Here is a 24,589-nt window from a genome sequence, read left to right as displayed (position 1 = left end):
GCACTCAGGGCTCTGATCCACCGTGTGCTACCGTGATACAAACAACTGCTTTCAAGCTTCTAAAAAAGCAGACACAAAAATAATATTGTTTAGACAAAATACCTTGGGAAGAAGCTCTCAAGATTTGTTCTAGCCAAGAAAGCAGATTTGTATGTCTGTTTATTGACCATGTAAAGAGCAGTACTGAGGGGACAGACGTTCCTTATGGGGCGCATTCTTAAAGCTTTACTTCTTCTTCCTATTTTTTTCTGACATTTGCTGTGTTTTATATTCTCTGGCAACCAGCAGAGCTCCACCGATGCTGACTTGCAGAGCCCATAGAGATACTAAGGAAATATTTTTCCTAGCAACAAGCGTCACACAAAAACATGAAGAAACGCTTCCCCTGCTCATATTTCCTTTCAATTTTTTCAGTCATCTGGTGCTGAGATAAGAGCTGCGCGGTGAAACCAGCTGCTAGTTTGTGTTTCACAGGCAATCTGGAGTACCGAGGGGCACGTCAGGCCTTGACGCCCGCCATTACAGCGGCGTGGAGGCCTGTCTGACGCAACAGCGTGTGGTGTTGCCTAAGATGGCGGCCGCCCCAGGCCTGGCAGGAGGGTGGATAAATGTGATGATGTTTTCTAAGTCCAGGGCCTCCGAGGAAGGCATTGCAGCCCAGCTGCTCAGGCTGCCTAAGGTGTCTGTTGCCACACCCCGTGGCTCAGGTGAGGCCATTTTGATGTTGGTCCAAGGAAAAAACAGTAATGGAGTAATGGCTGGAGGTGAGCACTCCTGGCTGGCTGACAGGTTTCCTCCACTGCTATGGCCTGGGACTGTGGGTTGTCCCTGGCCACAGAGGGTGCCCAGCATGCAGGCACACAGCATGCTAAACCCGCAGGCTTGATGGAGAGAGGTGCTCCCATACAGCCATGCTCCTGAGGCCATTCTTTGGCCTGAGAATGGGAAAGTGGCAGGGCGGCCACCATTGAGAGGCGAGATGAGGGGAGTAGCAGTGGGCAGGTGTGGCCTGGTTGTGGCCTTTGGAACTGAATACCATTGGTATCGAGTCCCACAGCAAACACATGAATCTGACACCATCAGCTTTCCCTCCATTTCTTTGAAAACCTGAGAGGGAAAGCAGGGACAGTACTTCATCCTGATATGCCAATATTCTGTGTTTTCTGCCTGCTATTGGGACAGAGCTAAAGTGTTATTTTTTTATTTATTTTTAACTAAAGCATAATTTTCAGTGATTGAATTATTAGCCAAGTGTGCGCAATGACTGATACTAGAGTCTGCTTGTGAATAACTCCCCCTTATTTTCTGTCCTTGCTCAGCCATGCTGAAACAGTGCTCACAGATGTGAGACCAGCAGCAGCGACAGAAAGGCTTTGTCAACATCAGCAAATCACTGTTTCTACCTCTGCAAGGTCAGCTTCTGAAGGCAACGTGTTCAAGACCACAGCTCCACAATTGGTGAGGAACATGAATTGTCAGGAAACACTTAGAAATTACACGGTGTTAGTTGGTAGGCAAAAAGTGTTCTCATGACAGAGCCAATGTCTGAATTTAAGGCCAGCCTTGCATCTATAGGGTGGATAGTTTGTGAGTAACTTCAGTGGGGTTAGGATGAAGCCCAGGAGTTTCTTACTCATTACTTGCTGGGTTAATGACACGATGAACATCTGCAGAACATGTTCCTGTGTCATCACTGTATTTCCTGAATTTGTCCTCTAGTATTTTGGAAGAATTTATCCTTTGGAAAAGCTTTATATAACAAATTGAAAAGCATTGTCTGTAGTTATTTAGAAATAGTGTGAATAAAGATAAGACTAAATTTATAAAAAATGGTTTGAAAGCTGCTCATAGGCAACAGAATACAGACACAAGGGAGTTGCATTTCCCAAGATAAGCAACTATACTGCAGGTTTGAATTGGAGATCTAAATGTCATACTTTACCTGAACATACATCTGAAATACAGTATGATTCTTACAAGCTCTGCTTTGTGCTTTCATGGTTCTTGTGTGTAGAGCTGGAGCTGGGTTTTTTGTTTCTTTGTTTGTTTGTTTTCTTTTTTTTTCTTTAATATAGTGAAACTGCAAATAATCTCCAATCATGATGATTTAGCAAACTTTAAAAGAAAACCAGAATGCAAAGGATAAAGTTTTAAAAATAATTCCTCAGGGTTTTTTTTTTAGCTGAACTTGAACTCTTACATGTTTCAGATTTGCCAGTCACTGGTTATAATTTATCCGGGAATTGTATTACAGTGAACATCCTAATATGTAGGGACCAGATAGAAGACCTAAAGACTCTATTGTGTGAGGAAGGCTGTATTCTCTGTTTTATCCTTCAGTTTGGAGAGGAAAACAATGTGAGGAAATGGTGTGTTGACCAGTATGTTGTACACATAGTGTTCTATAGAATGAGAGATACAGAGCAATTGCTTTCTATCCATTCCAATAATGTACTGTGGGTACATTGGAAAAGTACATACCCTGCTCCATGCCATGCCTAATGGCTTTTTATTATTATTATTTTCTGAGCTGTTGCAGACAGATTCTTAATATAAGCTAGAGTAAAATCAAAAGCATGTATTTATTTCAAGATAGAAGTGGAAACATCCCCTCCTTGCAGCTAATAATAGGATTGACATTGTTAAACAATTAAATTTAAAAATATTAATAATAGGTCCTTCATGCATGTTAAACAAAACTTCAATAAGCACTCTGTTTTATTGTTTAACTGTATGTATGAGTCATAAGGAAAGTGTTAATGTTCAGGATCGGATATGAATCATGTATTTGTGAACAATCTTCCAAGGCCAGCACTGAAACCCCAAACACATTTACTCTTTGTAGTTAGTCAGCTCTGCACTTGGAAACTGAAAGTGTAATCAAAGTGAGAGTTTGTTTATTAACTAGCGGATGCTGTGCATCTTATTTACACAGATTGATAATGGAGGGTGAAAAATAAGGGAAAAGCTGGTAATGCATAGAGCTCTGTGTCCCTGGGGTACAAATCACAAAAGGAACCTGAGCAGCAGTAGCACTAGCCATTAAATGCTGAAAGCACTCTGTAACTTTAAAAGGAAATCCCATATTCATGAAGGGAATCCATATGGCACCTTATTTGTAAGGAGAGGTGCCCCATTCTCTTAAAAGCTGACTTGCATCATTTATTGTTTTGACTGCTTTAGCATTAGGGTGAGAGAATGCACTTCAAGGGGAACAAATAAGACAAGTAAAACGTGCAGGATTAACTTGGGTGTTATATTGTATTGTATTGATTTGCATTACAGATAGAAAATTGGAATTACTGAACTACAAGCTCTTTGTGCTCTCTGTATTCTAGCATACTAAAGAAATCAGGTTCTTTGTAGAAAGCAATCTCACCTGGTAATTACTTCCAATCATTGGTAATAAGTATGTTCCTAATTGCCTCCTTTCCGGAAAGGCACCGAGTGAAAGGAAGGTTGAGTTGCCTGTGCTGGAGAAGGGACAGAAGTAACTGCCAGAATTCATGTCCAGTGTTATAGGTTAAGAAAAGTTTCTGAATGCTAGCTGTGGTTTAGGGGAGATCTCAGGAAATCTAGGTCAGCCTCTGATATGGCCCGACCTTCAACAGTTTTTCCTGTCTGGTTTCTCATCTGTGAATGGATCCTAAAAAGCGTTTGATCAAACTGTCTATAATCCAATGCACAATCTCTCCTATACTCGGGGAATTGCTCTTCAATTTTAGTTATGCTAGGTGTCCATGATTTATGCCATTATGACATGCAGTATGGAACTCCTCTGGGATATGGCAGAATCAGTGTGGCTTTTGCAAAGGTATGTGTTTGCTTATCTATCTCTGTGTTGGTTTTCTCATCACTTTAAAATATACTTCCAGCAATAACATTTGTTTTTCATAGCTGTGTGTATCTGAACCTAATGTAACATTACCAGTCTAATCTTGCAAGATCATAAAAATCTGGGGTATTAATGATTGCATTAAAAGGAAGTAAAAAGTAGATTAAATAACTCGGCAAAGCTTTGACCGAGCTCGCATTTGAATGGAGAATTCCTGGCCTTATAATCCTGCCCCTAAACCTCACATACAGATAAGAAATGACATATTCACAAAATGTGTTCATACAGAGACTGTTCTGCTTGAGAGCCTGAATAACTCGTTTTGCTACGCATTGAAATATGACTTGTGCTCTCAGGTGACAGGCTGCTTAGGGTCACAGCAGGCGCATTCGTGGCGTGCTCCAGGCCTTTTTTGGAGGCTACTGCAGCCATCTCCAGGTTGTCCCATCACTTGGGAGGTGCCTTGGAATTCTGTGGAGAGGAGGATGGTTTTCTTTGTCTTGTAAAGGATGTAATGGTTACTGACTGTACTGCTCAAAGGAGGGTCACTCGAAGTGAGGTTTGGTGGTGACTGACCAGGCAGAAAGAAATCAAAAGCACAAATCGGTGGTGATTTTGCATTTAAGCTTTGTTTCCCAGCAACTTCCCAGTTCCTCAAATATAAAGTTTTCTTTCTAATAGGTTAACACTAATCACTCATGTGTTTAAAGCCAGGCAGTTGTACAAAGTTTACAATAACAGAATGAAAAATATAAATAATTAAAAGCCAGTCCATTTAGCTATTTTAGTTCTGATTAAACTGCTGTGTCTTTTGAGGAGGGCCAGACCCAACTATCACTGCTACTTTCTTCTGCAGCAGAAGCACAAACTGACGTCTGATTAGGAATGCTTCCTCCCCCAGCCTGTGTTGATTTCTTTGTGTTTCTAAATAGTATGCCCCATCTGCTGTTTACACAGTAGCAGGGAACTTCTACTTTTAAAATAAAAGCAGATCAGACCCTTTGCACGTTATTAAGCCTTTTTATTCTCGTGACACTGTAGAGGTCTCATCTGAAGTAATTTCAGTTGTAAATTATAAAATGCAGCCATGCAAAGCATTGGCCTGTTGCAGGTTTATAGCAAACTACCTCCTGGAGGCTGAAATTAAGATCACGTGTTCAAATGTATTAGAATTTAGATATCTAATTACAGATACTTGGACCAGTCTGTCTTGCTGGCCTGGCAAAATTTATTTTATTGATTGTATCAAATGGTTTTTCTGGACAATAATATCTCTGGATGTATCTCTATTAATCTATATCTCTAACTAAGCACTAGCAGTTGTGCACTGAAGCAGAGATCAGGAACATGTGTTCAAAGCGTGCTTCCATCGCAACCTGGTGTGAGCTGATCCCCCCCTTTCTCACTTTTATGTTTGGCATTGTCTGCCGTGTGAACTGCACAAAATACAGAGGCGTCCTGGCAGCGCAGACAAGGCTGTCTAAATTACTCTTCTCTTAACGCCTGTCCTTGTTACTGATGGTGAAGCACACCCAGAAGAAGGGATGGATCTGACTCACAGTTGCTCTGTTGATGTTGTAGTTTAACGCCGTCTTACAACCTTTCCTGTTACCTCTCTTCTGCGTAACTCTGTGCAGTCCATATCCATAATCTAGGATGCAGTCCAGTGTTTTTCTTTATTTGTGGATTTAGCAGTCAGTCAGATTTACCGATTTTTTTTCATATTAGAAGATTAAGTTTGTCTGCCATTTCTTGTCTACAGAAAGTCTTTCTGATTTCTGCCTGCCTTCAGCAGGGTCAACCAGCAAAGCCTGCCGCCTTCTCAAGGTTGAAAATTTAAACTTTGCTGCCATACATTGTCTGCGGGTTAAATAATGACTGTGCTGAGCTGATTAACAGAGAACATTCAGTTTCCTTATTGCTGATGAAAGGGCTGGAATACTTGTCCAAATCCCATTAGTGGAAACCTAGTCATTGCTGAACTATGCAAGATTTTCAGAACTCATGTAGTAAAAATGTACAAATATGAGGTATGAAAGAGGAAAAAAGAACTAATTTTATGAGCTGTTTCTGCACTATTGCAGTTTATTTTTTTTTTAAATGGCCATAATCTTTGCTGGTGCATGGTCAAATAATTGTTACTTAACATTCTGTCATTGGAAGGTACACACAGTATCCATATAACATGGTGGTTATGCATCGCATCTTACTGTGATAGTCTTCAGACTTTTACAACCAATATATACCAGGAAAAAACAAACAAACAAATAAAAACCTAGCACTCTGTGATGGGAATATGAATGAAGGCAGACTATATATATATGGCCCCTTCTGAATTGCACTTTTTGGATGCTTATATTTATTTATGTTCAGCTGCTTAATGGAGTTGCTTAATGCTGACTGTATCACATCCTGAGAGATCAGGATGAGCTGTTCCTTTTTTCTCCTGTACCTATTGAATGATCCCACGGGAACAGTTCATTAAGACCTAGAGGAGTGCTGAACCCGTGTGCTTCACAGTGGTTATCTAGGAAGAGGAAGAAGGACTTGCCCTGTTGTTTATAATCTTAAGGCTGTTCCAGTTTGTAGCATTTTCAGTGTTGTATCCAGGCCTCAAGGTTGGGGCCCCAGTTTAATTTTTTTATTTTTATTTTTTTTTCCCAGAAATACACACACTGATGTTAAATGCAATTATTAAGGGATTTTTAATATTCAGTTACAAAGAAACTAGTTGAATTCCGTTAGGCTGAGGAAGGAAATAAAGGACAGAATTAGGTACTAATTACTATCAGTGGAAAAGGTACTTCAAGCTTTTGTTCTCACTATACAGTAAGGAAAAGTGTTTGGTTAAGTTAGTGAGAGGTGTTTGGTTAAGTTAAAAGCTGTCAACAATATGCTGGTTACAAAGTCCATTTTACTTTAAAAAGATAAAAGTATTGGCAATGACTTGTAGATATGAAAATAAGTATATTAATAATTCCATACTCTACTTTTTCAGCTGACCTTTGTTCTGGTGGTAACATTTTATGGATCACATTAATTTGCTAAATAAACTTATTCCTAGAAATAAGAACATGACAGCTTTACACTTACCTGGCTAAATTGCTATTGTTTTCTAATACGGCAGCTTCAAGAATTGTGTGGTTTAGACCACTGGCACTTTCAGAAAGTGTTTTATTCTGCATGAAGGGATGTATAATCCCAGAAAACAATGCATCCACAAGAAGTGAATGCATTCCCTATCAAAGAGGAAGAGTGGTGCCAAAGGAGATTCAGAACAGTTCCTGGATGGAGACTCTTCCCCAACATTGGGAGTGTTTTGGACAGCCTCTAAACAGTGACAGCAGTGATATCATTGAGAAATATGATTAAGATAGAAAGCTGGTTGTGTTTTCTATTGCCCCCTAGCCCCAAACCCCTTTTGCTAGCGGCACAAAGCTAACTGGTATTCAGCCCAAGTATTTTAAATATTGGAATTAGCACTCTGGGTTGACATTCCCATAGTTCCCCGCAGTTGATACCTTTCACTGGGCTATTGATAATCACTGTTTTTTGTTTGCTTCTTCCTCTTTAGCAGCTTTGTGGTTTGTGTGTCTGTTTGTATAGTATTATTAACCTAACAGCTCACATATGCCACTAGCCTGTTATTGTGGACAATTATTTTATATTCATGTACTTTTATTACCAATCTTTTACAGCCTGCTTGCCAATTTTTAGGCAGATAAATTCTGTATGCTGAATGGCAGAGAAACGTACTGATACTAGGAAACCGCTCATGGAGCCTTAATAGCTTAGAATAGTTTATAGTGGCAGGTGTAAGAGATAAAGGAGGAGTGTCATGTTTACTGGTATATGAGATTCTAGTAAGTGTCATAAAATCTGACCTAGAGCATCAGAGCAGAAAGTAGGTTGTTTTTTCTTTTCTTTTCTTAATCTTTTTACACGTAACATTGTAATATTTTTAAGTATGCTTGCATGCCTTGTGTTTTTATTGTCTTCAGACTCTCACAGTCATAACATTCCTTCCCTTAAGACTAGAAACACAGACAAACTGTTGATTACTCTGAGTAGGAGGTAGAAAAAAAAATTGAGATATTCTGAGAACAGTTTAGAATACATTTGGATCCAACCTTTTCTTTCTTAAACACTGAAACATCTCTAGATAAAGCTTATGCTAGATCAAGCGATTCAAAACTATTTGAGGGTTGGAGAGCTGGAAGCAGCTGACTGTTGTTCTGAGAGCTGGAAAATCTGCTGTACTCAGAATAATTACAGGTGGTCAAATTCAGGACAACTCTGTAGATATGGCTGAAACTTGGGCCCACATTTAGGCCTTATATTGATAGATTCATTTCCTGAACAGGAACCTCATTCTTGCTTTTCTGAGGCTGACAGGGATTTTTAATAAATACTCTGGCTTCAGCTCACTTCTGTTGGAAAGGCACCCTTATGAGATTGATTGTCTTTGAGTCCTTTCTGGTCAAACATTCACAAGCCATACTTCCTCACGCCAGTACTTGGAAATTCAGAGGTGAGAGTTTTACTCTGCCAATAGCATGTGTCCAGTCCCTCTTGCAGCCAGGTACCTGTACATTTGAAAGGAGCACAGCTGACCCCTCTGCTTTTTCTGGCTGTTCCATTCAGATCATTTCCTCATTACACCAAGACTGTACTGGTTCAACCCTGCCATTGTGTTTAACAGAACATGCAATAATCCTTTTAAAATATAATACATTTATCACTTTGCTCAGATCAAAGGTGCATGGCTTCAAAGGCTCTAATTAAGCTGTGGTGATGCATAAGGCTGGCTTTATCTATGCCTTACTTTACAGAATGCTGTTTAGATGTTGTTGTGTGTGTGTTTTTTTTAAACCCATTGCGTTCAACATTGCAAAACCCTTGTAAGATATTTCCCATCATTGTGGTTGATCACGGTGTTAATATAAATCCAGATTTTTGCAGTAGATTCATACCTTTTGCCTATCTAGAAACACTTAATATAGAAATAGTGTTGTTCTTCCTTGTCTGTCTTCCACTCATTTGCTATCAAAGTTCCCACAGCTTCCTTTCTTTAACCTTGTTAGCACTGCAGTTTGTAAACTCTTTACAAATGTACCATGGGCTACAAGTATGTCTGTTTCTAGTTCAATTTTGGATGTGGAATTTAAGCCATACCTGAAGCCACACACATTTTGGGTCTAAATGTGATTGTGTGCTAGAGTGCCTCGGATAACTCCAAAGCATTACTTTGAACCACAAACCCCAAGTCTGCAATACTGAAAGGAAAATGTTGAAGAATGAGATAATTTGAGGCATTTTGACTTGGTCAAGCATATGCTGCCAGAGAGAACAGTTCTGGGACAGTAGAGGTGTTTCCTGAAAGCAAGATGCACAACACTTCATTTTACAATCCAATGATAATTGATAATAATCTAAGTATAGAGTGTTCTTTGCGGTCAGCAGTTTAGAAACAATGACGAAAATAAAGTGATGATGGAAATACTAATTTCTGTAAATAAAATGTCATTTTTCTATTTGATTTCCTACTATGCTAATTTATTAGAATCAGTGAAACTCTCCTAAATATAAAGGGATGAACACTCCTCTCCTATTCTTTTTTCCTTGGAGTAGACAGGACCATATGTTTCACTTGTCTGTGATCACCATTTGCTTCAGATTCCTTTGCAAAATTACATATTCATCTAGGTCTTGTGTATAAAATCTCAAAGGTCCAGTCTTGAATGCTTGCATGAACAGCCAGTCAAGTGAACCATCCTGTTTTATTCAGTGGAAATGGTCACATGAATTTTGAGAGATCAGGCACACCAGATGATAAGCTGTGATTTCTTACAGCGTGCCCTATGCTTTGCCCTTTTTAAAACAGTGATGTTTTGTGTTTTATTTATTTTTGGCAAAAACTGGACTGATAGTCAGAAATCTGGAAAGCAGATACTGCGTAAATAATAATTCATTATCCCAGTATAAAGAGGGGGGAAGCAGATTTATTAGATTTTTCCTCACAACACATTTAAATTTGGTATGTATGGTCTTATAAAGAGCCCACGGAGAACTATTTTTCTTTTCTTTTTCTTCTTTTTTATTTATTTTTTTGGTCTTTTCTTTCAGTGAAGCCAAGTCAACTCTTTTAGTAAATTGCTGAGTCAATATATTTTAAAAACTTACCAACTGTTTCTTGTTTCTATTTAGCTAACTGATAAGGACCTGTTTAAGGGTTACACCCTTCCGTATTTACAGTGTGAAGGCAAACATGGTTATAGGAAGCAATTACTGTTAAAATTTACAGTGCGTATAATACGGTATCACAGTATTCTTTTGGCATATTACATTTAAGTTGTGTGTGTGCGAACGTAGTGCTAGAAGCTGAAGAGCTGGATTCACAGTGACGGATACGGCAGGCAGCTGCTGACCAGCTTCTTCACAGAACCCTTCCCATTGACCTACCCCTTGATGTTCCTAGAAATGGCAAGTCCTTCGGTCCCCTCTGCTATTTCAAATTCTGACTGCAGAAATAAGTTGCTGTTTATTGAAACGAAGAGGCAAATCATACCAAGAATGGCACTCCCACCCATGGGAAATAATTCAGTTCCCCTCCCACGTATCCTTACATCTCTCAGTGCAAATTCAGGAAGTTCTTACACAAGTGCCAGAGGAACAGGGAGAGGTGCTGTGAGTTCCAGGTATAATGTGGGGGCAGTTCTGCTGAAATAACAAGAATGAGCACCTGTAAAGTTTATAAAAACTACTCCATAAATGTCTGCAGTGGAATGGAAATGGTGTTTCTTGTAACAGTCTTTGAAACACTCTGCAGAGTTTTATACATGATTTTAGATAGGACTGTCAGGGCAAACACATTTAGAGTGAGGCAATTTTTCTGTTTAGGTCCAAACTGTAAGCAATAATTCAGTGGCATATAGAGGGGTCTTTAAAAGCTCTATTTTAGATTCCTAAAATTTGCATGTCAAAGACAAAATAATGGATATCTTGTGGTTTGGGTGTTTAATTGTAAACAGTCAAGGCCCTTCACCCCATCACATCTCCTTGTTTCTTACTCTCATGGATGATGTTTGGCCAAAGCCAAAAGACAGTTCTAAATAGCACTGTTTCCACGCTCCCTCTGTCTCCTCCTTTCACCTTTTGGATAACTTAAGAAAAAGCAGCTGTTTTAAAGGGTGACAAAACTCAAGAACTATCTTTGGGACAGGGCAGGCTTAAACGATGTGGAAACATACCATTTCTGATTAGGATGCACTTTAAAGGGATCGCTGAGACCAGGATTCTACTTAGCAAGTTTTTATTATTATTATTATTATTATTATTATTATTATTATTTTATTCCAGTGGATAAGATGAAAGATCAGAATTCAGGTCTTCTGCTGTCTTCCAGTCTTCCACCCTTTCTCAGTTTTCTGTCTGGTTTCTTGTGTCTTCTAGCCATTGGGATAGGTATTGCAGCAAATGAACTAATTCATAAAATGTATTGAGTTCATTGGTACTGCAGTTTCTCTTCCCCTTGTTATACAACCAAATGGTAAACACGGCAAATGAGTTTTAAGGGACATGATCTTGCAGTGTATATAAGGAACAATCTGAGGAAACCCACCAATTGGAAGCATCTCAACTCAGGGAAAAAAAAAAAAAAAAAAAAAAAAAGCATAGTCTCTGGACTCAGCCTAGCCTTGGCCAAGACACATGAGCTGGACTCTTCGGCCCTGTCAAGGACAAAGTCTTTGGTGGGTGTTGGTGCAGAACAGGTTTTTAGATGATGGCATATCTTGTATCCAGTGCTGAGGCATGAGTGGCATTCAGGCACCAGAAGGCAGGTGACGGCTCAGGTAGGAGTTTCCACAGTCCCCAATCTGCTCTCATAACTTTGTGTGTGTGACTCCCTTCTTTCCACTGGATTTGATGGGTAGCCTGTTACTCTTGTAACCTTTATGCCTTTGAAAATCTCTCCCAACTATGCTTGTCTGATGGACAACCCCTTCCAATGCTATTATGAAATTTAACTTGACTGTTTTGAAAACTCTGGATTATAGAAAAGTTAGAAAACAACAATTGTTTGATTGTGAGCTCATTTGCATTTTTTTCTTTTTGCCTGAGCGTAGAGCAGTATTTTTTTGTGTTGCTTGTGGTTTCCATGTGGATTATCAACCTTACGCTGACTGGGGCGATGTTACAGTTGAGTCCAGCTGATTCTCAAAGCAAGAACAAAATGACATTTTGGTTGCCCATGTCAAAAGTACTCCGATGATCATCTTCTTAGGCCGCTTTTGCATTCTGTAGAAGGGGAGGGGTCTCCCTGTGCAGCCCCTCTGTACAGCCTCTTGTTCCTTTCTACTGCTGTGCAAGTCAGGCAACAAATGGCCCCTCTTATTACTAGAGTAAGGTTTTTTGTTTGTTTGTTTGTTTGTTTGTTTGTTTCCTTTTTCTTCTTAATTTTATTTCCTTATTTTCCCTAAAACCTCAGCAAGTAATTTCTGTACAGTTACTGGTGACCTTAGGTGAATTAATATGAAGGAGTGTGACTCTCGCATATGACCCTTCTGTCTTTAAAGATGCACACTTTGTTGTAACACTGCAATATGGTAGGACATCATATAGGTGAACCAGTACGTTTTGCACGGAACAACGCTCATCCTCATCACTTATTCCTTTGAGGAGCATCGAGAGTGTGCGCTGTTAATAGTTCTGCAGAAGGATCAAGTCCTGCCTTCCAAAAGCAGTGGCAGGTGTAGGTAAGAGCCCTATCACCGCTGGAAATGTGCTCATCTCTTTGTAACCAAAAGGCTCCCATTCAGCTGCAAATTGCATCTCACTTGGTGCAGAAACATGCTTTGGGAGAGAAGGCGATGATTTGCTTAATGGCTCCAGTTTGAAACGGGCAAAGGGAGATCTTTCCATTTGGTTAACAACTGTAGGGGATACTCCCAGAGTCTCTGGCTGCTGCTTGCAAATGCAGGATGAAGCACCAGTGAGCGGGGCCAGTAGTGTGCCACTTTTGAGCTGAATCATCAGCATTAAAAACCACATTCAATGCTTTACTCAGGGTGCGCATGGTATTTCTATAAGGGAAGTCACAGTCACACTGGGTGGAGGAACCTCCCTGTCTAGCTATGGGGATCGTGAATACAAGGAAATGCTTGCGGTTCTGGACATGATGGCATCCTTTGGTATTTCTCTGCTATTTTTTGCACTGATGCATTTCATTTGGCAGTTGAGAATCTCATAGCAAACACTCTGCAAGATGCAAACACTCTGTTCCAATGTGTTATGTTTTGGAACGTTAATGTTGTGGTTTTTTTTTTTTTTTTTTTTTTTTTTTTTTTTTTTCCTCCCTGCTGAATGTTTCTTTTTCTTGTGGAGGTAAAGCTGTATGTGAACGGCATACTGAGGGGGGCTGCGGCCCTCGCTGTGGCAGGCACACAGATGCTTTTAGTGTTCCTGAGCATCGTGAGTAGGCTCTGGGAGCCGTTCACAACCCCTCCTGGCCAAGACTGGAGTGTGCTTTCCTTTCCCCTCTCCCTAAACATTGTGCAACATGCATGTGATCCCCAAAGTGTTCCTTAAGATTCATTTGAGGGAAATCATTATTTATTCTGGGCAGCAGCCATGTAGCACTGGAGAACGGACAGTGCTCTGCTTTACATTCTGCTACAATTGCCACCTCCTTTTCTCCCCATCCCAGCAGTTCCAGCTGAGGGTGAGAAATACTTGATGCCCACAGTCTCTGTTCATATTCTGTCTTTAATGAGACTTTTGGGATCTGTAAGGAATGTTTTGTGGGACTCAGTAAGTGTAAGTTCCCATGTATTGTGATGAGAAGTGCATATTACTCAAATTTTTGTGGGCTTCATTGTATTGGCCTAAACTTTGACCCTGTACCACTGTGACCTAGCTTCCTGGCAACTTCTGAATCGAGGCCCTTTCATCCCAGCTGTGTGATAGATCCCAAGCAGGAGTGTGGAGTAAATGTGGTTTCTGATTCATGAATTAAGCCTTAAATGAATTGAGCAACACTGGTGTATTGTAAAAGGCAAGGAAAGATTGAAAAGGTCTTTTTAGACGACTGGTGCTGAAGGTGTTTGGATTGAGACAGAATAACCTGGAGGAGTTACAGCTGGGCAGATCAGTTTATTATTTCTTCAGACTTTTAAGACCTCCTCTCAATTATTAATAAATTCTCGTCCACTATCTTTACCTATCTAATTTTGAAAAAAAAAAATAAAAATGATCTCTGGAATCATTCTCCCTTCTTTAGTCTTTGTTGATGAAAGAAGCGCTTACATGCAACTTAAATAATGAAGGCTTCTAATGCGCACTTCTTATATTCCCTCTTGTCTATACTTAACGCTTCCATGAAAACAAAACTTGACTGAATACACTTTTCATTTCCTCTTCAATATTTTGTTAATGCACTGCCACAGTTTATTGCATTTTGCACCGAACAAAATGCGGCCCTGTAATGAAATTAGTCTCTTCTGAATGTGGAATATTAAGATATAATCCCTTTTGCTTTCTGTGTCACCGAGTCTGGGAACTGACGGTAGATTGACCTTTAAAATGTTTCTGTGAAGTCTGACAAGTTCTTGATTTATCTTTCAGAAATAAGGAACAGCCGCCATTGTTCTCCTTGACTTCACTTGAAATTTCAGAGTGGTTTTTGCATTGGGAAACCATTTCTCCCCCATGACAAAGATGTTATCTAAGATAGAGAGGCATTTTGTTGTCCATGCATAAGCTAGAGAAACCTGCAGTCGCTATAGGACAAGTGGAAGTACAGGAGCAAGTGAACATCTGTAGTTGCTCGTGTGCCGATAGCTGCTTGTAAGCTCCACGCCTCACTGCGTGGCCGGGATGCCTTCAAGCACTGCTCGTCTCCAGCATTTCAGGCTGGTCTTCCTTACTGCTCTGCTGCTAAGAGCTGTTAAAGTGCTAGCCAGTATGTGAGTTAAAGCCAGTCAGTCTGTTCCTGTCACAGCCTTACTGTCGTATTTGTGCACTTGAACAAACAGAACCCTCTGCCCACCTCCCGACAAACGCCTGTCCACTGGAATGGGTCATTTTGGACTCATCTGTGGCTTTAAATGTGTTACTTTACTGTAACGGAGATAAGGTGCATAGTTACACGTTCAAGGTGGCTGTCTATGTATTTCAGTTACTGTTTTAGCACCAGCATATGGAAACCTCATTTAAAAAAAATGGGGGGGAAAAAAGCACTTGTAGATAGAAATTTTGTGTTGCTGATCCATGGGTCCTCTTTCCATGTGTGAAACATCTCCTCCTGCCTTTTTTGAAGCTAAGATGGGGAAGAACTGCTGGGAAGTGAGCAGCACTCCCCATCCCCCTGTCCCTTCCTCCACTTGGCTTTGTGTGTGCAGTGGTGGCAGGGCTCCCCCATTTCCAAGGGGTCTGGTCCCACAGGGCTCTGGTGGCCATGCTGGTGGGATGGGGCATTTGCTTCTCCCTGGTGGGACGGTCTGTTCAGGCAGAGCTGCACTTGTGCTGCTCAACCTGGCTTCTCTTCTGGCTCAACGATTCGAAACCTATCTGCACATCCATGAGGTCAGTGAGCTCCCACAAGGAGCTTTTCCTTTAGGGTTTAACTGCTGAGGAGCTTTACTCAGAATGTCTTCTCTGCTTTCATCTATTTAATGTTTTCTAACAAATAGTTAGATAATGTGAGAATTCTTCTCTTGGTTCAGTGTCTTAGCTGAGTTACTGATGCAATACCCTGGGGAACCCAGAGTTTAAAATACTCAATTGCTGTCGTTATAGCCTTACACTCCATGTATTTTCATGCTGTTCTCAATCTGTGCCTCTCCAGCCACTAATGCCCCACAGAGCTTTCCCTTGGGAAAGTGACCAGAAGCAGCCTCTAGTTGACATTAGGGACCTCTGGGGAGAAAAACAGAGAAATAGAAACAGAATGTGGCATGAACAATTTCTTGATGAAACAGATATCTTGTGGAAAGAGGTGGTTTTTTGTTTTGTTTTGTTTTCCCAAGCAAACTTCCCCCTGCATTGCTACTGCTGTAGCAAACCTATTTTTTAGTGGCAGAAAGAAAAAAAGATCACTTTAATTCGCACAGACCTGATTCTCAGAGCTTCACATGCCTTACTGTGGCATTTACTTTTGTCAAGCAAAGACAGAGGAATTGCTTGGTAAACATCTAAAGGTTTGTCTCCAAGAAAATATATGATGATGATAAACCAAACAAATTCATTATATTAACAGCAATAACTCTTCTAACTCGTCTATGAAGAGGCTGCTCTTTTACCAGGAATTGATTCCATCTGCATCACCTTTACTTTTATGAAGCAAAGTGTCTTTGCTCTTGCCTGTATATACACTGTTCACTTAACTCGGCGGTAATCATACATACATACAGAGAAAGAATGTTTCCTGTGAAGTTTATTTCAATAAACCATTGTGTATCAGAATAGATGCCTGCATTCCATTGCAATTTAGTTTTCAGCAGTTTGTTCTAAGAAAAATAGAAGATGAAATAGCGGAAATATCTAACTTCCATGTATCAGGAAATCATATGTAAAAGTGTTGTTATTGCTGGCTTAGCCCAATCTGCTGTTAGCCCTGAATCCTTGTTAGTGACCTGATGAGACCGGATTTCATCCCGTCTACCTGCTGGGTGGAAATGCATGTCACAGCAGCAAAAGCATCTGCTTCCTCTAGTTCAAAGCTTTGGCAGTGGTGTGTTTGATTCTTAAATTGGTCTTAGAAGTTGTTTGGCAAGTGTGTGCTTAGTCATCTGTATTTTTATTTTTGGTTCGTGTCACTCAGCAGCAGCTCTTGGTTACATTCTTCAATTAAAAATGTACAGGTTTGCTTTCTTGTATAGCTCTGAATATCTTTGTGTTTGAATGGTTACCACCCTGAGCACCTGGGTGGCAATAAGATGTGAAGAAGCTTTTACTTCATAAAACTGGAATGATTAGTATATGCAACAATAACTCCCCTGCCTTCTCAAAGAAAATAAATTCATGAATGGGTGAGTCATGGTGGTGTAGGTGGTGATATCAAAAATAATACCTAGTTGAGAACAAATATTTAAGTGACTTTCACCTGGTTACAAATCCACCAGATGCCTTTCAGAAAACCAAAGACTGGGACAGCCAGAAAGATGCCTAACCTGCAGGTTACTTTACTGAGTGATACCTGGTGCATGAAGCTCTTTCTCAGGCTCTCCAAGTTTCAGAGCTTTGTGCAAATAAATACCTCACCACTCTTCTGCGTGTGTTCACCATTTGGGTTCTGCCTCTGTAGAGTTTGAGCTTATACGTTCTGTCTAATAGATAAGCCTCCCTCTGTTAGTATGTCTGTGATACTAGAAGCAGCTCTTTATGACATTAATTAAATCGGACTCTGTTGCATACACCTCTTGCAAGAATGTTATTCGTAGAAGGCAATGTTTTAACATTGCCTAGGACTGTGATGAGGTTTCAAGTGAGCACAGATGAGCCAAGAAGTGTAGTTCCAACTCAAGAAAAAAAATCCCACAGAGTTTTTACCTGAATTTATATCACTTTGTGAACTTGACTTCAGTCAAAATTGAATAGGGAGAGAAGGATATTCATTGCTTTTCCCTTCCAAAACACCCCTGTCCTTTTATAGAGGTCAAGAGTGGGGATTAGACCTAAGGCCAAATCTGTTCTTGGCTTTTACAGCACGGTCTGAAAAGTAGAGCATCCGTTAGTGTCTTCAATGGCTTTTATATATACCTGTGCCCACTCATGAATGCCAGAAGACTACCAGCTGGTTGGGTTGGCCACTGGGGAGTACATTTGTCTGTCTGCCCAAGTGAAAGCTAACACATGGGCAGTGCTGAGTGGAGGAGCTGAGGGAGCTTCTCCCAGGTGCTTCTGGCAAGAGGAAGTATTCTAGAAATGTATCCACTGTAAACTCTGCTTCAAAGCTAAACATGGTTTTAGAAAAGTATATGAATTTAAAAGTATATCTGGTAAATTAAAAATGCACTAAGGGGCTGTAGTTTTTGCCACAGATGGAAAATTCTTTAGGGCACAGATGATACCTTTAATTTGTGCAGAGCAGAACAGAATGGGAACCTTACTGCCCTGAAGACATTGTGTGCTATTGCAGCACTACTAAATACACCAATATATTCTTTATCTTGTTTCTTTTGTAGCTTTGTAACATATATTCATAGTATTCACACTCAAATGTACGTACTGTCTGATAGTGAATAGATACTTCAAAGGACCCTGTGCAGACATTTTATCTTCCTCATCATGTAGCTGAGGAATAAACACAGAAAGATTAAGTTGTAAAGTCTGTCAATGCTGGCAAGCAATGCCTAGAATTAGTCTTTTTCTCCCCTTCTCTAGGCTTATGGCAGTTCTCTGCCCCCAACACCTCTACTATAATAATAAAGTTTTACTGGTAACTTTCTTTCATAAAGTCATACATGAACATAATGAAGAAAGACATGAAAACTCATTAAGTCAGAAACGGAGGAGACTTGGCTGGTCACCTAGCCCCAAACCACTGTGTTAGTCACCTAACGCGCTGTTCTGTGGGTATAGGGAAAAGTCAGAGGTCAAGGGAAGAGCTGCTTCTGAAGTTTGGTATTTTGTAGGCAGGAAGCACAGGACACTGATGTGGCTAGATTGACCCATACATTCCAAAATACTTGCAATGCTTTAGAAGGCCTGATAACTTCTGTGACAAGATTCTTTGCCCTCTCTTTTACCTCTCTCATCACCACCCTGCCCAACTCGTCAAACACCAACCCCAAACCCCAGAAGACCAAGAAACTGTAATCAAACTGATGGGGTGAACTTACTGGATGAAGATAACTGACCTATTTTTGATTCTGCTTCATATCTTGCACATGGTTAATCATGAGAAGCTACATCTCCTCTGAGATATAATACGGGCCATTGAACTCCAAAAATGTAATGTCACAAAAAAAGAATGCGTTTGTACTAATTCCTATTAGCTGTGATGCCGGCACTATAAAAGCTTCTGTACATGTTGTGCTGTTTTATGTTTTAGTTATGAACACGAGACATTGCTCATTAAGAGAAATGGCAATATTATTCCCATTATTTCAAAAATGGCATTTTGAAATAATTTCTTGAAAACATTTAGGGAATGCATTGTCCATACCTAAAAAACAATACTAGCATTATTCATTCTGGCCTAATTTCTTAGCAAGAAATTGTCTCTTGAACTCTGTAAACGAGGCCTCAGGACCGAAAGGCAAAAGGGTAGGAACGGCTGAACTGCAAAAGAAAGGGGAATTCTTTAAAAATAAACTTGGAGCTGTGGGCACTGTGAGAAATGGTAACCCAGGTTGTAGCGGCCCTGAGTGTGATACTTACGAATCCATAACTTGATGTCAGTCTTCCGAAGCACTCAGTGCTGGCAGCTGCTTGTGCTGGGGTCCCCTTAGCACTGCTGGCAGCCTGGCTCAATTTGACCAGGAGACTGCTGAAGGAGCAGCGATGCCGCGAGCAGCCACACTAGTTAGTTATTCAGTAAAATACTTCGGTCTGAGGTTTCCTGGCAGATTGCAGCCGTTGCTGTACTAGTGGAATTCCTGCCTCTGGGTAGGGTATAAAATGGAAATCCTGAGCAGCTTTTGATCATACTGCAAGGGTGGGAAAGAAATCCTTCTGCCCTTATCTGGGGCAGCCTGTAAATTACCCTCTGTGATTTTGGTAATTTGGAGCTGGCTTGGCAGGTCCAGCAGGTCAGGACCTCACAGGAGAAGGTAGATGGTAGCCGGACCTCATCCCTAAAACAGTTTTCTAAGAACTCTTCAGCATGCAGAAACAAATTAGCACAGTTACCTGTGTATGGGGGGAAACAAATCTGATGCAAGTATAATCATTATGGCACTCACAAACTGTTAATTTGTCTCTTGGAATCTGAATTAGTGGATGGTATGTGACTGCACTGCCACAAAAGCAGATTATGTGCATGGGTATTTTCTTCTGCTTTTTTTTGGTACAATTATGTCAATATAACACAACTTCTGAAATACAAAATGCACAATTAAGTCAAGATATGGACTTCATTTACTTACCCAAACAAACCCTTTTTGCTTGTGTGATAGGGCTGTGATTTGATACCTCCTTCCACTGCTGGAGTATCTTCCATATGTGAACCCTAGGACTCCCATGGAGGTCTGTCGATGGAAGCATGACTCAAGCAACCTGCTTTCTTTGTGGCTCCTTGTGGCTGGCCCTGCCTCTCTTTGCCATTGCTGGTCTGGCTAGCGGCTAATGGCGATTGCCAGGGAGCACCTGATAGCTTACACTGAGATCGCTGGAAAAGAATTAATCACCTTTTTCTTACAATTAGAGTAAGATTTTGCATTTCCATGAGCTGAAAAAGGGGGAAATAAGCCCAGTTACACAACTTGTAATTCTCTCTCCTTTAGCTAAGCTAATTTTTAAGGAGATACAGGTGCTGAATTAGCCAGTCAGCAGGAAACAAAGTACCAAAAAGGGGGTTATTTAAGTTGGCCCACTGCTACATAACTTACAAGTTAATCAATGTTTCTGAGTTCAAAAGAGAGGAAGGTCAACACGGATTCTGATAAAGTTTGTTTATCTCATGTAAATAAGTTCAGAGGCTGGAGAGGGAAAATGAATTGGACGCTTTTAATTGTGTTGTAATTTCCAAAAAATCAGTTAAGGGGCTGCAGGTAATATGGAGCTGTGGCTGAGAATGAGCTGTGGGTTTCTCTGAGAATTGAAGAGGTGTACCGGGCTGTGGTACAGACAGTGTGGTTTTACAGTTCCTTGTTTTCATCCTCAGGATTCCTACCTGCCTCATCCTTGGGGATAGGCTCCAAAAGGCAGAACGTGCACACGTATACACAACACTGTTGTAACTGTGAAAGCAAATCTTTTATTTATTCAAAACTCTTTATTCCTTGTGAAGCTATGTGGCTTGTTTAATTCAGGTCAATTGAGCACCATGCTAGAAACAAAAACCGATGAAAACCAAGGTCTAACTCCCCAAAACAGGGCAGTTTTCCTGGTCTTTTCCTTAATGTCCTTCTCCACATGCAAGCAGTCTACCTTATTTGATTTATGGTGTTGAATTCAGTTGTTGATTCACTTCTTTACCGAAAGGGTTGTTAGACACTGGAACGGGCTGCCCAGGGAAGTGGTGGAGTCACCATCCCTGGAGGTCTTTAAAAGACGTTTAGATGTAGAGCTTAGGGATATGGTTTAGTGGGGACTGTTAGTGTTAGGTCAGAGGTTGGACTCAGTGATCTTGAGGTCTCTTCCAACCTAGAAAATTCTGTGATTCTGTGATTCTGTGATTCTTGGTTTAGAGCAGGGGAGGACGATTCAGTCCTGGCATGTGATGTCCTGGCCAGATGTGATGTCCAGTTCAGCATCGGAAGAGAACGTGGCTGAGAACAGTCTTATATGCGCGAGGAAATGGATGACTACATGCATTGTGGAATTTTGCAGAGATACCTCCGGAGAAGCTGCAAGCAACCCTTTTCATTAATAGGAAAAGATAATTTCAGAAGAATCTGGTCTTTTACAGTTTGGGCATCCAATACTGAAAGTTATCATAACAACAAATGAAAGGTCAGAATGATACCAGAAAGGGGAATGTCTGCTAGTTAATCTAGACATCAGACTTACACAGAAAAACAGACATAGAGACCTGCTTGGGTTGGGAGTGAGGGGATGAATCTAGGAGGCTGATTTTTAGGACGTAAACTGGCTCAAATACTTTTTTTTGGCCACATGTGGAAGCATATGGGGAAAATGCAGTTCATTAAGAATATTGGTATTGGCATGTAACGTTGGAGGTATTGGCAAGCCTCTCTTCATAATTATACTGTACATCTCCAGGTTTCTCCTTGTGTTTTTTTTCAGAGCTGTATATTTTCCAGCTAAATATGATATGATCAGCTAGTTGCTGAAATAAACTGAAGCAGATTTGTTAAGGCAAATACGTTAGCTTTGATTTTAAATGCAACTCCTTAATTTACTCCTCATTAGTAAATGTCTGTCCCATACAAATACATAGACTTTATTAATAACTAGAGATGGATGTATTTCATTGAATGCTTGAATCTTGAAGCAAGTGTTCAGCTTGCTGTTCTGGAGACGCAGTGATCAAAAATAGGATTTTATTTTTTTTAATGCTTGGTGGAAAATCTGTTGATTTCTCATTGTAGCGAAAACATTATCTGATTCTATTTGAACTTGTTCTTAGGAGTTGCATGGAAATTTGTCTAAATAAGAAAACCAATTTTCTCAATTATTGACTTCAATTTGCTGTCAGCCTTATATGTAATGTTTGCCTTGAGGCTTGTTTTAGCTACAGCAATATGAAATTATTGGACTGCCCTGGTACAACTACCTTCAGGAGGTGCTGTCTCCAAAGCTGCCAGTGTTTTCCAGCTGTGTAGTGGAAAGAGGTTGGACTGGTGAGAAGTAAGTGGATCTAACTGAATGCTGATCTCCTTCCATGCCACGCTGTGAGATGGATGGACCTTTGGACCAATTATTTAGCATATGTTCCTGCAGAACTCCTGAAGTCACTGGGCTCCCTGGCCAGAAGTGACCACTGCAGTTCTGAGCCAGAAGGTGTTGGGGTTGCCATCAGCCTCCTGCCTTGGCTTGCTGTGGCTGGGCCGTGCAAGAGCTCCTTGGCTCCTTGTGACCTCCCAGCAGCTGACAAAAAGACCAAGAATTTGTCTGGGTCGGCAGTTGGTAAACAAACCTTAGCTGGGTATCTCTGATCTGGTGGAGCTAGAAGGGTTTAAAATGGATCCTGATTTCAGAAGTTTCCTGGCTTCTCACCTGTTTAGCTTCGGCCTGCCACAGCCTCCAGAGTAGGCTTTCCTGCCCGCCAAGCATTTTCTACCTGGTTTTTAGATTCCTTACAGCTTCTTCTTGATGTTCCTAAAGCCATGGAGTACTTTTATTTTTATTTTTATTTTCCTGCACACAGAAAACAAGGGTCCAACCCCACCAGTAGGGGTCAGGGAACACCTGAGCTAATCCTGCCTTCACCACAGAAAGGAGTCGTGGTATAACACAGCCTGACACCTAAATGTGCAGCCTCTACCAGGTTTTGCACGGAACGGGGCACAGTTATGAAAAGCTGTCATGCAAATGGAGACTGATACAAACTAAGCAGAAAATATTTAAGTTCTTTTCCGCCTGTAGTGCAGCTGCCTAAAAAAGACAGAAAGCCAGGGTTTATAAGGTCTAAACCTGCTCTCAGTTTTTAGAACCAATATGAAAGAAAGTATATATCCAGGTTAAGTCCATGTGTTGCATGGCTATTGAAGAAACCTAGGGGATGTGAGTAAATGCCATTTCACTGAGATCAAAGGCCTTTCTCTAAATGTTGATTTATTTTTTTTCATCTCCCCGCTAAAAAAAGCAGATTTTTCCCCCATCTCTTTAATTTTAAAAGAGAATTTAAATTCTGCAAACATGTCCACTTTTAAAAATCTGTCTTGAAACTCGAAGTATTTTACTGTTTGATGTTGAGAAGTATGCCTAGGACCGGCAGCATTCGCATTCCATGGCTGCCACGTCATCAGCTCGTATTCCCTTTTGGAATAGGAGCTGTCTCTCCTACAGACCCATCTTCTAAACCTGCAGTAAAGTCTCAGAATACACATTTCCTGTGCTTTACAAAGCAGTCCTGTCCTGTGCAGAAGAACAATGAGTCTTCAAATATCTTTAAATGTGAATGTGTGCATGCATACAGGTTTATAAAGTATAACTGGTTATCAATCACCATCTCTTTTTGCTGGGCTGCTTTTTCTTTCTTTTTTTTTGTTTTTTCTTTTATTTCTTTCTTTTTTTTTTTCTTTTTTTTTTTTTCTTTGGGGAGGTGTCTTCCCTTAGGAATTGCTTTTGAAGGTATTTTGATTAGTTATGTAATTAGCCACTTGTACAGTTAAAAGCAAACTTTCAGGTCACATACTGTATGTTTACTCTTTGGCTTAGGAGAGCTTCATTCAGAAGAAATTGCTATTGTTTCTTTGCCTTCCCATGGGAAAGCTTTAGTTTTGGAAACCATTCAACAAATGTAAGGTATGCAAAGAATACTGTAAAGACAGTTCTTGAGTTTGCCAGTTTTTTTATAGGCAGTAGTTACCAATTTCTTTCTTTCTTCTGTATAAAGGCAGAGATTTTTTTTATGTATGCTGCTGTGGACTGAGCTTAGATTTCTTGATGAGCCTTGAAATTGATAAACTGTGTCACTGTCCTCTCCTCCCTCTCCTTCCTATCCCCGCCCCAGACTGCACAGCAGCCTTTTAAAAAGGGTAAAATGGCTTACCTTAATTGAGTGGTTACCTCAACCATTCTTGAGGAAAATATAATATCCATAAATACAGTGAGACAATTGTCTGCATTGCTACACTTTTATGCTCAAGTCTGTTATATACCTTTACTTCCAATGAAATGTATTTTTCATTCCTAGTGAACTTTTTAAGATTGGGAATTCACTGGAGAGCTGAAAGTGCTCACACAGAGCATGAAATTATTTTTCATCAGAAAAATGCTCTTTAGATGTCTTGCCCAAAGTGATCATTGCATTCAGTGCTTCCAGAAGCCTCTTCCTGAATCTGTTAGATCCTAATATCATAATGATCCCATCCTTTTTTTTTCTTTCTTTCTTTTTTTTTTCATTACAAATTTAACAAAGCCACACTGAATATATCCCCATCCTAAAATAAACTCAAGGTCTAT

General features: G+C 40.4%; 1 long non-coding RNA gene across 3 annotated transcripts in view; it reads left to right on the top strand.

Annotated features, from left to right (window-relative positions):
* Positions 1 to 1,252: 1,252 nt before the first annotated feature.
* Positions 1,253 to 24,589, top strand: part of LOC118168296 — a 287,029-nt gene continuing 263,692 nt past the window's right edge. The window contains exon 1 of one of the 3 annotated variants that reach the window (XR_004751474.1): positions 1,253 to 1,458. This is a non-coding gene — a long non-coding RNA (uncharacterized LOC118168296). The remainder of the gene's footprint in view (positions 1,459 to 24,589) is intronic. The other 2 variants (XR_004751472.1, XR_004751473.1) reach the window with 2 other exon arrangements.

This window comes from Oxyura jamaicensis, chromosome 5 (assembly GCF_011077185.1).
Source record: "Oxyura jamaicensis isolate SHBP4307 breed ruddy duck chromosome 5, BPBGC_Ojam_1.0, whole genome shotgun sequence".
Taxonomy (NCBI): Eukaryota; Metazoa; Chordata; class Aves; order Anseriformes; family Anatidae; genus Oxyura; species Oxyura jamaicensis.
The sequence above is the reverse complement of the archived record's forward strand: the minus strand, read 5'-3'. Positions and strand labels throughout refer to the sequence as shown.